Here is a 14328-nt window from a genome sequence, read left to right on the forward strand (position 1 = left end):
GATTAATTATTGATCATTGATTATTATGTACTTGATTAATACTGACACTATTTTAAAACACAGAATCTCAATAAGAGTGTAATAAAATATATAAATAAAAGGGGATAATTCCAATGTCACTGAAGATTGAATCAAGGTTCATATGAAAGCACAGAAGTTAGTTATTTATAATGTAGGTGTTTGCAGGTAAGGGTCACTTAATAGTGAAATCCCCCTGTGTCCCTTGTTAAGACTTGAAGGGTTTACATCATTGTTGTGAATCTCAGTACACATAAAAAAAGGCAGTTTAATGTCAAAATGTTCAAAGGACTACCTTTTAATTGTAATTAACACACCCAGGTTTTTATCTGTTCCTGCCTTTTGCATGGTTTCTTTTCATCATCTTTTAAATAATAGGTAACGCTTGACTGCTGTGAATGTCTCAATCATTCCACCAGTCACGGTTCCACTCATTTTCTCATTTTTACATTTTCATTCATCATTACATTGCCAAAGCACAGTACTTTCTTATTTGTCATGATCACTGTAATATCAAAGCACAAAACAGTCATAATAAAAAGAAATGAGACGCAGTGAGGGAATAGAGAGATAAGAATTTGATAAGATATAGGCCATAATACAAAAGACAAGAGGATAAAGTCAGCAAAAGAATAAAATAGGAAGAATCAAGCTTTTTGAATTTAAAATACATATTTTGTTTTAAGAAACCTTAATTTGTGGAATGGAAAAATAAGTCATTTAATTATTGTTAAATCAAAGAAAGTATAAGCATTATGAGCAAGAGATGGACTAATACACAATGTTAGAGACAGAAAAGGAAGGCTCTTGAATTTTTAGTGTGTGAGCAGATACTGATAATTTCCAAATTTTAAATTTTAAATACAAACCTTATGTAAAAATATATCACAATATGATTTTACGTGCAGATAGAGAGAATAAGCGATGGCTGTATTATATTTTCTGTATAATTAACATGTGATGCTCATTTTATTATCATGTGTCCATACAGGTATAGACTGATAAAGTATGTAAGAACTCCTGAATATCATGGATACTGAAATTCTATTATCCTCATAAATGCAGATGTCAAGCTACATCCAAGATTCCTTTGATATGCAGGATCTTATGGTTCTCAATCTGAGCCAAAATTAATCTGTATCTCTCAAAAAAAAATGGAGATATCATTTTCATCCTCTATTTAGGCTAAAAGTCCTTGTATTTCATTGCAGAAAATAATGTCAGAAGACAAATAGTAAAGGAAAAGACAGGAATCATTACAAAATTAATAGAAAATGTGTGCCTGGGGTAGGAATGGTGGGTTGGAATTTGGACTTTTATAGAGAAAAATGAAATACTGAAGTAAAATAAATTAAATACTCACAGGGAAGTACAGCCATCTTAAAAATTGAGTGTCCTCTTTCTTTAATTTGATTAAATATGGTATTAGCTTAAACTGCCTCAATTTGGGATCGCAGTGCAAGTACAAATTATTGCTAGTATACTGTCAAGACCAAGACACTCAGTTCTTATAATTTCTTATAGCTCTAGTATTGTTAGGGCACTTTTTAATGATATTTAGAGTAATATGCTTTTCATTTTGAACAGTTTACTGATGGTAAGATAGCTCTTTTCCAGATTTATATCTGAACACTTCTTAGATTATGCTTTCTTGGCATTAATGCCAAGGATGTCACACTACCTGACTGCCTATAACAACAAATGAACAACCATGAAAGGTCAAAAAATGTTGGTGACATATAAGTAATGAAGATAAAAGCCTACATTGTTAAGGATGGAAAGAGTCCATTTTAAAATCTTGAATTTGGAGGAGGTTATAATTATTTCTTTCCAAAAAACAACTAAGTTCCATTTTTACATTTTCACTGTATTATTCTCCATGATTGTTGTTCCATTGCACTTACCCTACTAATATTTTCTCACTCATTGATCACTATTTTATCATTCCTACTTCACAAGAAATCAATAAATAACTAAATTCTTAATAACCTTACATGAATTAAACAATTCTTCTTCTCTTCTTACTTTATTTAAAAAATGCATTCCATAGTTGACAATTTTTTATAATACATTTGTTTCCATATAAGTGAGATCAAAGAGGGAGATGGGGGCACGGGTTGTGGGAATTTGCACTGGTGAAGGGGGTGTCCTTTTTTATGAATAAAACCCAACTACAAACATGTTTGTAAGCATGACGCTTAAATAAGATATTTTAAAAAATATATAAAATAAATGAAAAGAAAGATAAGAAAGAAAATTTAAAAAAATTTTAAAAGTAGCAATCAAATTTGTGAAAATTATTATATCTCCAATGAAGTCATTAAGACAGTGTCAGAAGGTTTTGCAAGCTCTTGTTATTAGTTGTCCATTCTGTTTTTCCATTTGTTTCCAAACATTATATGACTTTAGCTACTCAAGGACATATAAATTGGTGTGTTCCAAAGGGATAACATCATCAAACAAAGGAAGTTGTTCAAGAATTCAAAGCACTGATACTGATACTGTGCTTTTTAGGGGCATGTTCTTAGCTGCCAGGCCTCTTTGAAGAAAGAAGATGTGGGGATTGGTTCCTACATTTACTTCAAAAAAGCTTTGGTGATATCAGTCCAAATACCAGAATACCCGGTTTGGTAAGATTGGTGTTCCTGAAGAGAATTGTAAAGGAATATTGAGGCATGGATGTAGGCAAAGAGGTAATTCTGGTTGATGGACGAAACAGGCATAGCTTTGGCAGGGTGAGGGCTTGGCCTACTCTCTCTCTCATTTGGGGGGGGGATGGAGTCACACCCGGCAGCGCTCAGGGGTTACTCCTGGCTCCACGCTCGGAAATCAATCCTGTCATGCTTGGGGGAACACCTGGGATGCTGGGATTGGAACCAATGACCTTCTGCATGAAAGGCAAATGCCTTACCTACATGCTATCTTTCCGGCCCTCTCTCTCACTTTTGTCAGCTTTCAGCTGCATGGCGATTGTATCAGTGTTTTTTTTTTTTTTTTCTGGCTTGGTTTACATCTCTTCTGAGAGAAGACTGAGTTAATGGAGCTAGCCCAGTGCAAACATGACAACTGCATTTGTAGTTGTTGTTAGAAATGCCACGCCTCCTAGAAGAGGGAAGTTATGGAGGTATGCTTTCTGTACTTGCTCCAAAAAAGCCCTGGTAATATTGGCCCAAATACTGGCATACCTAAATTTTAGTCATAATAGTGTTTCCAAAGAGAATCATAGAGGAGTGGTGAGGCAGGTCCATGGGCAAAACAATAATTATGGGTAATGGATGCATGACTTTGGCAGTGCAGGAGGTCAGTATTCCCTCTTCTCCTTAGATTGCCAGCTTTCAGCTGTGTAGCCAGTGTGCCTATGATTTTTCATGACTCGATTTACATTTTTTCAAGAAAAGACTGCATCTATGGAACTGGCACTGTGTGACCATGGGTATTGCGTTTTGGAGTGTGGTTCAAACATTCTTATTTTCTACACTATTTTTATGTCCATTGTTTTACAAAGATCTCTATAATTGACTTCCTCTCCCAGATAATTATAATGCAAATAATTCATTTCACTTGAGTCGTTTTTAATGCAATTATTTGTTTTAAAGGTTTATTTATATACATTATCTATGTGAATTCTCACCATTGTAGCATTATTACTATGTTTTTTTCTTAAGGAAAATGATATTTAGAAAGTGTAAATAAGTTACTCAAGAAAATCTAGCCATATTAAGACAAATTTATTTTTTATTTATTTCTTATTAAAAGTCACATTGTTGGGGCTAGAGTGATAGCACAGTGATAGGGCATTTGCCTTGCATGTGGTCAATCCAGGACAGACCCGGGTTCAATCCCTGGCAACCCATATAGTTCCCCGAGCCTGCCAGGAGGACAGACCTGGATTCAATCCCTGGCATCCCATATAGTTCCCTGAGCCTACCAGGAGTGATTTCTGAGCACAGAGCCAGGAGTAACCCCTGGGTGCTGCTGGATGAGGCCCAAAAGCCTACAAACAATCACATTGTTATGCTTACATTTCAATGTGATTTGTATGCCTATTAGGTAACTAAATGAAAGTTCTTCATAGAAAATAAAGTGCATTCAGAATTATCTAAATTATGATATATTATAACATAAGTGCAGATGAGTTAATTTTAAATATCTAAATTACTTTTTTAAATAATTCATACTGCAGGAACAACTTATTAGCAAAAGGAAATGAGAGCCAGAAGTTGAACCATATAAGTTATTAAGGATAAAATGAGGATGTACAAAATAGAAAAAGAAAGAAACAATATGTCAATCAGTATCATTTTAGAGGTAGAAAGCAGTTATAAATGAGCAAACATTAAAATGTATCTTTTTCTTCACATATGTATTTCTTAAGGCTCTCATTTCCTTTTGACCTTTGCCATGTCTCAATCCTAAAAGATGTTCTCATGCACAGTATATTAACACTAAATAGGGCTTAATTGTGAATGGAGAGAGGAAGAACAAATATTAGGCCCTTAGAAAGAATAAAAAATAGATATTGTTTAACCAAGTTACCAAAGTTTTACCTTATTCCCAGGAAGCATTAATTTCTGACAAAAGCTTAAACTACCTAGGAACAATATTCCCTTCTTTCATTCTTAGCTTTGTATAGAAACCTCCTAGTTCAATCTGAGATTATGCTGTATTTTTAAGCACAAAGTTCTTCATCATCCCAGGTTGTTGAAAACAACCAGAAAATAAACTTGCACCAAAATAAATAAACTAGAACCAGAATAAAACTCGTTTTATATTTTTATTTTTTCAATTATTATTATTTTTGTTGTTACTGCTTTTACCCTTGTTTATAGGGCATTTTGTATCTGACCAGATAGCACCAGAATTAGTATTCCTTTACAGTGTCTATCATAAAGATGACCTCAAAGTGCTGATCAGGAAACTCAAAATTGATTATCTATTTTATTTTGGAGATTGTAACTATAATTGGATCAGAGATTAAGGCTTGGTGAGGCTTTGTATGAACAATTCCATTTAGAGCCTTTTATTTTAATTTTGTAGTAGTTACAATTTTTTTGCTATTAAGCTCTTCATTTTAGGTAAAATATTCCATATCTATTTGAGAGTTATTACCATCTGAATAAAAATATCCATAAAATTCAGAAATCCCAGTAATTTTCCAATTACATTGAAGTGCTTCAAAGCCTTGTTTAAGAAATAAATTATAACATTAGTATTTTCAGTTTTCAATATTCTCTGGTTGAATCCAAAGTTTAAAACTAAAAATCAAAATATAAATATTTTGAAAAAATGATTCTGGGGAATAAATCTCTGGTTTCAACAATCACTAACTTAAATACTTAATTTTATACTAATTTGGAGAGGTTTCTTTTGCTTGTTTTGATTTTGATTCATACTTGATTGTGCTCAGGATACGCTCTTGTTCTGTGCTTAGGGATCACTCCTTGTAGACTCTGAGGATACCACGATCAAACCTTTCTATCAGCTGCATCTAATAGAGTACTTTACTGATTATATTAACTCTATGTCCCTGATTATACATTTCTTTAATATTGTAAACCAGGTTCTTGGGATCTTACTACTCGGTTCTCAAATAGGAATAAAATATTTGCCATTGATCTAAAAAGCAGACAATTTCTGAGTTTGAAGAAAAACAAGCATAATACTTTGAATATTAAACTATTTAGTATTTGACACTCAAAAGTTTAATATGACATCGGATGTCATTTAGATAGCCAAAAGTTAACTTAACAGCCTTTTTGAATATTTAAAATAGCCAGTATAAAAGTACATCTCAATTTGTACTTAATGCTGTCATGTAAGAAGTCATGTGGGGTTTGACTCATGAAAGATGAATCTTAAAAAAAAATTTTATAAAATAATCATGTTGTGAAAGAGAGAAAAAACAATCCAAGATAACTACAGATCGTTTTTGCTACTATCGGCATTAAAGACAAATAATTATAATTTTTTAGTTATCATTGGATAGTTTAATTTTTGAATATTTCCTTGTTTAAGAAAACAAACATCTTAACATTTCATCATAGATAAATATGCTGATAAATGTGGGATGGGGTGAAGGAGAGGGAAGGTAAAGGGCTAGAGAGAATGTTACCTTTTGTTCAAACAAAAACAGCCCATTATTATTTTATGACAAGTTTTGAATAACGAAATAGAAAGATAAATGAATTACTAAAGTTCGAAAAATCCTGTTTACTTTTCCTCTTGGGCCCTAATATATCTGTACTGCATAAGAATAAAGCGGTAGATATGAGTGTAGTATTTCATTTGGGAGTAAAGAACCAGCTGTCTTTTTAAATTTCCATGCCACTTAATCTAGAGATAGCCTTGTTTAGCTTTCAAATCACAAAAAAATAAATAAATAAATAAAAAGACAACAGTTACACAGGGTCACATTTTCATCAAGGTCACTGAGGTAATGAAGTGTGCAAAGTATGTTAATCAGGAGAGCAGCTAAGTTAATTTCTTGAGGCCAGGGGGAAATATCAGAATCAATTTCTATGCAGTGCATGAAGAATCCTATGAAAAGTAGGTGCAACCACTGACAGACAACAGATTGAAAGTTTCTAAGAATTTTTTTGGGGGGGTTATTACTCATTTCCATGGTCACTTTCATCCATTGAAGCATAACAGCAATCTCAAGATGGTCATCAGAAGTTACTACTGTCAAAATCATTTATCAACATGCACAAAGTAAACTAGTAAAAGATACAATGATGATAATGTTCATTATAAACATTAGAAAGTAGTAAATCAGAGGATAAAATGAAGAAAATATTTGAATGAGTAGTCTTTGAGCAATTTTGCCAGAACATAATACAGAATACTTAAGACTAGAGGGAATTCATTTCTTGGAGGAAAAGGTAGCTTTCAGCAGTGCTGCTTAGATTTACTCCTGATTCTGTGTTTAAAGATCATTCTGATGGGGTAGAGGACATGGATGATGCTAGGGACTGAACCCAGGTAAACCATAAGCAAGTCAAGTGCTGTATTCTGCACTAACTTTCAAGACTTCTAGTAATATATTATGTTTTTATCCAGGAAAATAATAATTAAATTCTGTAAAGCAGAAACTTATTCTTATTTTTATTTGGAGGCACCAGGTTAAAAAAAATAGTCATTTTTCTTATTGATTCTCAGAATTTCTTTGAATGCTATTGACATTTATAATTCAATATACCAATTTGTCTTTTCACTTGTTTTTATTTGATGAGAAAACTAAATTATTTTGTTTATATAACAATAAAGCATGTGATTATAAAAGGTGAAGTCTAATAAATTTATCTCCTTAGATGTAAACTTCAAAAACAACTGATTTGAATGATGTACCTTCTATCCTTCAATATTAACTATATAAATTTTAGATAATTCCATTTCAAATGCCAGTCAAAGTACACTTGAGTGGGAATTTTAAGACAAAAGTTTTAGCTCACAAGAATCACTTTGTAATTTTTATAGAAGTACAAATTCTGATCCACAATTTTGATACTCAGATTCAGAACATTTTGGTTTGTAAATCTCTATTTTAATAAAATATAAGACATAAATGGTAGCTTTAAATTAGTAATAAATATAATTATACATAAATATTTATATAATTACAAGCTAGCAATAAGATAAAAAAATGAGATGTATAATTTCTTTAGGATTTCTCACTCTGACCACCCTGATGGTATTTTAACCAAATCACTTAATCGTCTCTAGCTTCTAAGCTTATAACACAAGTGAGAGTTATAAGAAGACTATATTATTCCCTTTCCCTCCTTCCTCATCTGTTATTATCATTAATATCTGTTGTGATTAAATTTATCCTTGACACAAATATTTAAATAAATAAACAATGATACTGCATTCTAAAAAGGATCAGGAATTTTGTGGAGAATCTTAATTTGAGTATTGTTTTAGACCTTTCAGAACCTGTGAAACAATTTTCATATGAGTAGGTTGCTGTAATGCTGCTGTAAATAAAGTTGTAGAGACTTCGAGCAAGCTGTTGACTAAGTTTGAACAACATTGGAGAAGCCTTTGTCATATCTATCACATGTTATCCATGGAGTTCCACTTCATCTCTCATGTTGATGCCAGTCAGTTTACTAACTTTACAACTAAAGACCTCAGTCTTTAAACATAGTAATATCATAAACAAATCCAAATTTTTTAATGACTCCCTGAAACACGCTATTGAATATAGAAGCACAAGTCCATTTTAATATGCACCTGGTATTTTAAGCATTTTAAAATGCTTCCTGGTATAGAACTTACAATATGAATTTATCTTTATCCCCGATTAATATAAAATTTTTACTAATTAAAAATTTCTTTATAGTTATTTACATTGATAGAATAAGGAAGCTATTTTCTTACTCATTATTCTCTGTAGCTTCCCATTTTTTTGCACTATTGTCCATTATTCTCTGGAGCGTCCCATTTTGTCCATTTTGTAGAGTGTTCTCCTCATTATTTAGATTTATATCCCCTATTTGTACCAAAATTTATTAGATCTAATTTAGACAGTTCACTAAAAACAGATCCATCTCATTGTCTCTACTAAGAATTGGTATTGTTTAAGCAAGTTTGGAGTGTATACATGGCAAGATTTATAAAAAAATTACTAGACACAGTGACTTGGAAGATAATATATATCATATTGTTCAGTTTATTTTAATTGTAAAGCTATAATTAAAAATTATGGAGTATAAAAGAGAGTCAGGAATAATGAAATTTGATTTGTGATATATACTTTTCTCTTCTACCAATGTGATATTACAGGGAAGACAATAAAATACTTTTATGTCACTGATTCCATTGCATATATTAACAATAAGGGGATACAACAAGGAGATACTTTTTACTATAAGAAACAGAAGCACAATTTATTGTTTTTATTTTATTTAAAATATATAATATTTCTGGGGCAGGAAAGATAGAACAGTGGTGTTTGCCTTGCAAGCAACCAATCCAGGACCTAAGGTGATTGATTCGAATCCTGGTGTCCCATATAGTGCCCCTGTGCCTGCCATTAGCTATTTTTGAGCAGATAGCCAGGAGTAACCCCTGAGCACTGCCAGGTATGACCCAAAAACTATAAATATAACATTTTTACATTGTTTATCATAATATATGTTTTCAGATAAGCAAGTTCAAAGTTATTAAAAATAGAAAGAAGAAGGTATAAAAGAAAGAATATTTTATAAAAGAAAGAGAAAAAAGTACTGTGGCAAGCTAATTTGTGAAAATTACTGTATTTTTAATTAAACAATTAATACAATGGAAGAAGGTTTACTAAGCTTTATTTAGCTATCAATTCTGTTCAATTGTTGTTTTCCTGTAGAAATGACAGAATCAAACTATAAAAATGTCTATAATTCAAAGCACTATTACTGATACTATTGCTTCTGTGGAGCATGTTATTAGCTGCCAGACCTCCTGAAAGAAGAAGAATGTGGGAAGAATGTATGTACTCAATCCAAAAAAATTCCTGGTGATATCAGCCCTAATATCACATATTAATGTTTGGTGAGATTGATGTACCTGAAGAGAATCACAGAAGTAGTGAGGAAGGATCATAGGCAAAGAGGTGATTCTGAATGGTAGAAGATGCAGGAATGACTTTGGCAGGGTGGGGATTTGGCCTGCTCTTTTTTTCCAAGATTGCCAGCTTTCTACTGCATGGCCCATTTATCCATGATTTTTCCACCCTTGGTTTGCATCTCTTTCTAGAAAAGAGTGGATTTATGAATCTGGCCAGGTGTGAACATCTATTCTTAAATATATCTTAAAATACTTGGACTGATTTTTAAAAATTATGCAAATACAGATGGTATCCCATTTTCACTGATTCTTCTTCTGATAGTTGTAATTGCAAATCTTTCGCTCATCACCGAGTAGGACAACTTCCACTAGGGTCCCACGAGATATCTGTCCAAGAAACAAGGACAATAGCCTATAATTCATTAAAATCCTATTCCAATCTCCCAATTGGAGAGGCCAAGAATAAAATAAGTTTCAAGAGATTCTTTACCTCTTCCAGTCTAAGATTTCACCTAATCTCTTTTATCTTATTAGTCTTGTTACCAAATCAAAAATAAGTCAAAGGAGTAAAATGAACAGAAAATGAACAGAAACTCTAAGTAACATGTATGCCGTGATCTTTGTTTTATGTACATTCAAATTGGCATCATATCACAGACCTTTCCCACTTCAATTGTATACAAAACCAACTGCGGACCTTGTCCAATTGCAAATTTATTGTCACATCTTAACAATTTTAAATTAAACCTATAAATCCAAGTTTAAGTTTAAGTCTAACTAAAACCTGTCTTTCCTTTTAAAAATGGAAATATTTTCCTTAAAAATTCTATCTTAATTATTTTTTTTAATTTTTATTTTGATCATAGTGGCTTACATATTGTTGACAATAATATTTTAGGTACATATTTACATAAAATCAGGGGGGATTCCCATCACCAAATTGTCCTCCCTACACCTCCGTTTCTGTCCTACCTCCCATTTCCTTTTCCCTCCATTTGTCCTTTTGGCATTAAATACTATGTCCTCTATTCTCCATATAAAACCCAGATTGAGAGCTTGACTAGCAGAAGGAGCTGAAACCAAAATAAAATAAATAGAAACCATTTCATTGGTAATAGTATTCTTATACTCACTTTTAGAAAAAACATATTTTATAAGGGTTATTTTTTCACCATCTGTGATAAATTCAATTTAAATTACAAAAAAATTTAAATAACCTACAGAGCAAATTTAATTCTAAATTTGACAACTCATAAGAACATGTCACATTGAGTTTCTAGTGGAGATTTCTGTTAGTCTTTTACTCATTTAAACAGAAGTATAAGAAAATTGCTAAAAGAAGTCACCATTTTTCATATGAAATAAACTTGATGTCACTAAAGAATGTTAGAGATCAAAGGAACTGTGCAAGAGGAAAAACCTATATTTATCTTAATGCATAGCCCCAGAGACAAAACTATGCTAAGTCAACACATAGCTCTAGAGATTTTAGCATTTCATATTTATTTGCATCATTACAGAATTCTTCCGTGGTTGAATGCCATTCTACTTTGCCAATAGCTGTCTCTAATGCTTTCTTCTCTGTGGAGTACATTTTGATATCTATCTAAAGACTAAATTGTAAGTTATTTAACATGTCTACTATAGCTTTCTGAGTTGAAAAAGTTAATTCAATGCTTTCTCTGCTGCATGTTAAAAATAGTTCTAAGAGAAGCAGGTACATATCAGGAGAAAAGTTCAGAAAACGATATTCTGCACAATGGGATTTTAAAGACATCACAAGATTTGTCTTACATACTGTCTAAATTTCTGTCTTAAATTGAAAAACATTACCTCATAATATTTGTTGCATCCATTCACAGCACAGAGTCCTGTTGAAATTCAAGACTGTCACCAACCAGCTATTTGGCATATTGGAAGCTGATTCATTCTAAAAACTCTCTTTAAAATATTGTACTACATAATTTAAGGTGACAAATCATGGATTAGAAAAATAAAGATAGAGAGGCTCATTTATTTGAGTAACTTACCGTATTTGCTGGTGTATAAAACGACTGGGCATATAAGATGACCCCCTAATTTTGCAGTTAAAACATAGGTTTAGGCCTATATTCGTTGTATCAGACAGAACATTCCTGTGCTGCAACTGTATGTATCACAGTGAGCCAATCACAACAAGCAAAGGTTCAAAGGTTATACTGTAATAGACTTCCTCTCTGACCTTGGCCAATCTGAGCAGGCTTTTTTACAGTGTAGATTTGAGTCCAAAACATTGTCTACTTTGCATGCATAAAAAGCCTGCTTGAATTGGGTGAGTTAGAGAGGCAGATCGAGCAGCCTTGCAGTGATTGGTGCAGGATCAAGTTGGAAAATTCGTTTTGTGGCAATATTCAGACAATTTTCATTTAGCGGCATATTGAAACATTTTTCGGGATATACTTGGCATCTAAGACGACCCCAATTTTCGGTTGACTTTTTTTTTTGTTTGTTTCAAAAGTCGTCTTATACGCCGGAAAATATGGTAGATTTTATCCTGTAGCTAAATATTCTGTGGTATACCCATAAAGGCTATTGCTTCTAATGTACTGAATGTATTAAACTTTTCTCTGTCCAGTCTTGTAGTTCTATTCTCTCACAAATATTATTTATTAGAACACTAAACAATGAGTTTCTGGTTGGGAATTTGGGAATTAGAAATCTTCCAATCTATACTGATACTAGTGTTCTAGAACATCTGTGAACTCATGTTCAACACATTATTCATAAATTTATTTATTTTTATGAACACTTTTCAAGTTTATATTTTGTCAAGTATTGCACTAATTATTTAGAATTCAGTGCTAAATAAAAATATGTGAGAGCTAATTATATGAAAGAGTAGAGTTTATAAGAAATAGGGACTTGCAGTAATTGTAGTCAGTATTATAATAGAAGATATCCAAGGAAGTGGATCAAATTCATTCTTTGGGAATTAGAAAAGAGTCTCTAAAGACAATAAACTTTTTCTGGAAACAAATAGAAATTTGGAGAATGTAGCAAGGAGGGTACATGACCCCAGCTGACTGAGCAGACCCCTGTACCTGCCACAGGTCAGAAAAACCATGGGTCAAGAATATACATAGCATAGCTACATTAAAGGACATGGATGTAGGATTTCTATTTCACTGATTCTATATACCATTGTCTGCATAATACATTTTGGACTTAAGTTTTTGGAAACAAATAAATGTGAATCAAAATTAAAAGTCAGAGGTTTGATATATAGTACAGTGGATAGGGCCCTTGCCTGTACACAGCCAACTTGGTATCCCATATGGTCTACAGCCCCGCCATGAGTAATTCTTAAGTATAGAAACAAGAATAAGCCCTAAGCAGCACTGGATGATGCCACAAAATAAAAAGAATGTTTAAAATAGATTTACTATAATTGAGTTCACTAGCTACCATGACAAAACATTTTCTAATGACAAAAAGTAAAAACCAAACATTTTATTTTATATGTGATAGGAATGAGAAACTATTTCACTTGCCTATTCTGCCCCTGAAGTTCTTGCCATCTCTTTTGCTAAGAACTAGTAAATTTTTGCATGAAAAGGTAAACTAATTGATGATATTATGCAAAATTTTTCTCTAGAGTAAAATGCAAGAAGAAATTGATCTGGGCTAGTGTGACAGAACCGTAAAAAAAAAAAAAAATAAACCAGAAACATAATATTAAATTTTTTTCAGAGGTTAAGATGTTAAAATAACTCATTTTTAGTTTTTGTATTTATTTTCTTTTTCTAATTTTTGGGAAGAGCACATCTTGTAATACACAGTACTTGATCATGCCTCGGTATTCAGAAATCACTCTTGTACTGCTCAGCTGCACATAGTTGACCCCAGTTCAAGTGTTAGTACTAGAAATGATTCTGCAATTACTACCATGTACTGTATAGATTATTTCCTTTAATCTGAAATAGGGTTATAGTTATCTTTAAAGCCAATGCTAAATATAAAATAAATTATACTATTTTTTAAATTTTTAATAAAGTGCAAGGAAAATCACTTTAATTATAATTAGCAGAATCAACATCATCCTATACTATTTAGACTGCTCAAAAGTTACTTTATTTTCACTAAGTAGCATATTTTAGGAATGATATTTGAAAAAAGTAAAGCTTTTTAAAAGTCAGTGCTGTTTTTTCTTTCTTATATGAACTTCTTAGCTTTGCTCATATTTGCTCAAATGTGATGCATTCCATGAGAATTGTGAAGAAATAAGAAGCATGCTTCTAAATAATTGCCTCCCCACACATATAGTTGAATTTATAATAAGAGATGCAGATAAATCCAAAGAGGGTTAAAATATGTTTTTTATAGAAACTAAGGATAAGAATAAAGTAAATATATTGTTCTTTAAAATGCAGATTAAAGATTTCCTTCTATATTTGGGGTTAAAAAGATTATACAGAGGTAGCATTTGCCTTTAACATGGATGACCTGGGTATAATGCCCTGTATTTCATAAGATTCCCAAATACGGCCAGAAGTGATCCCTGAGCACATAGTTAGGAGTAAGCCCTGAGCATTCTGGCTGTGATCCATAAATTAAAAATAACAAGCAACATAAAATATATTCTTCTATGTTCAAATTGTGTATTTTTGTCCTCCTAGATTGTTGATATAAGACAGTTGAATTGGGATATGCCCCTTGGATACCCCACTGTAATGATGGTTGAACCTGGACACACATCCTGGACAAGCCTCTTGGACACAGACC

Source organism: Suncus etruscus, chromosome 1 (genome assembly GCF_024139225.1).
Source record: "Suncus etruscus isolate mSunEtr1 chromosome 1, mSunEtr1.pri.cur, whole genome shotgun sequence".
Taxonomy (NCBI): Eukaryota; Metazoa; Chordata; class Mammalia; order Eulipotyphla; family Soricidae; genus Suncus; species Suncus etruscus.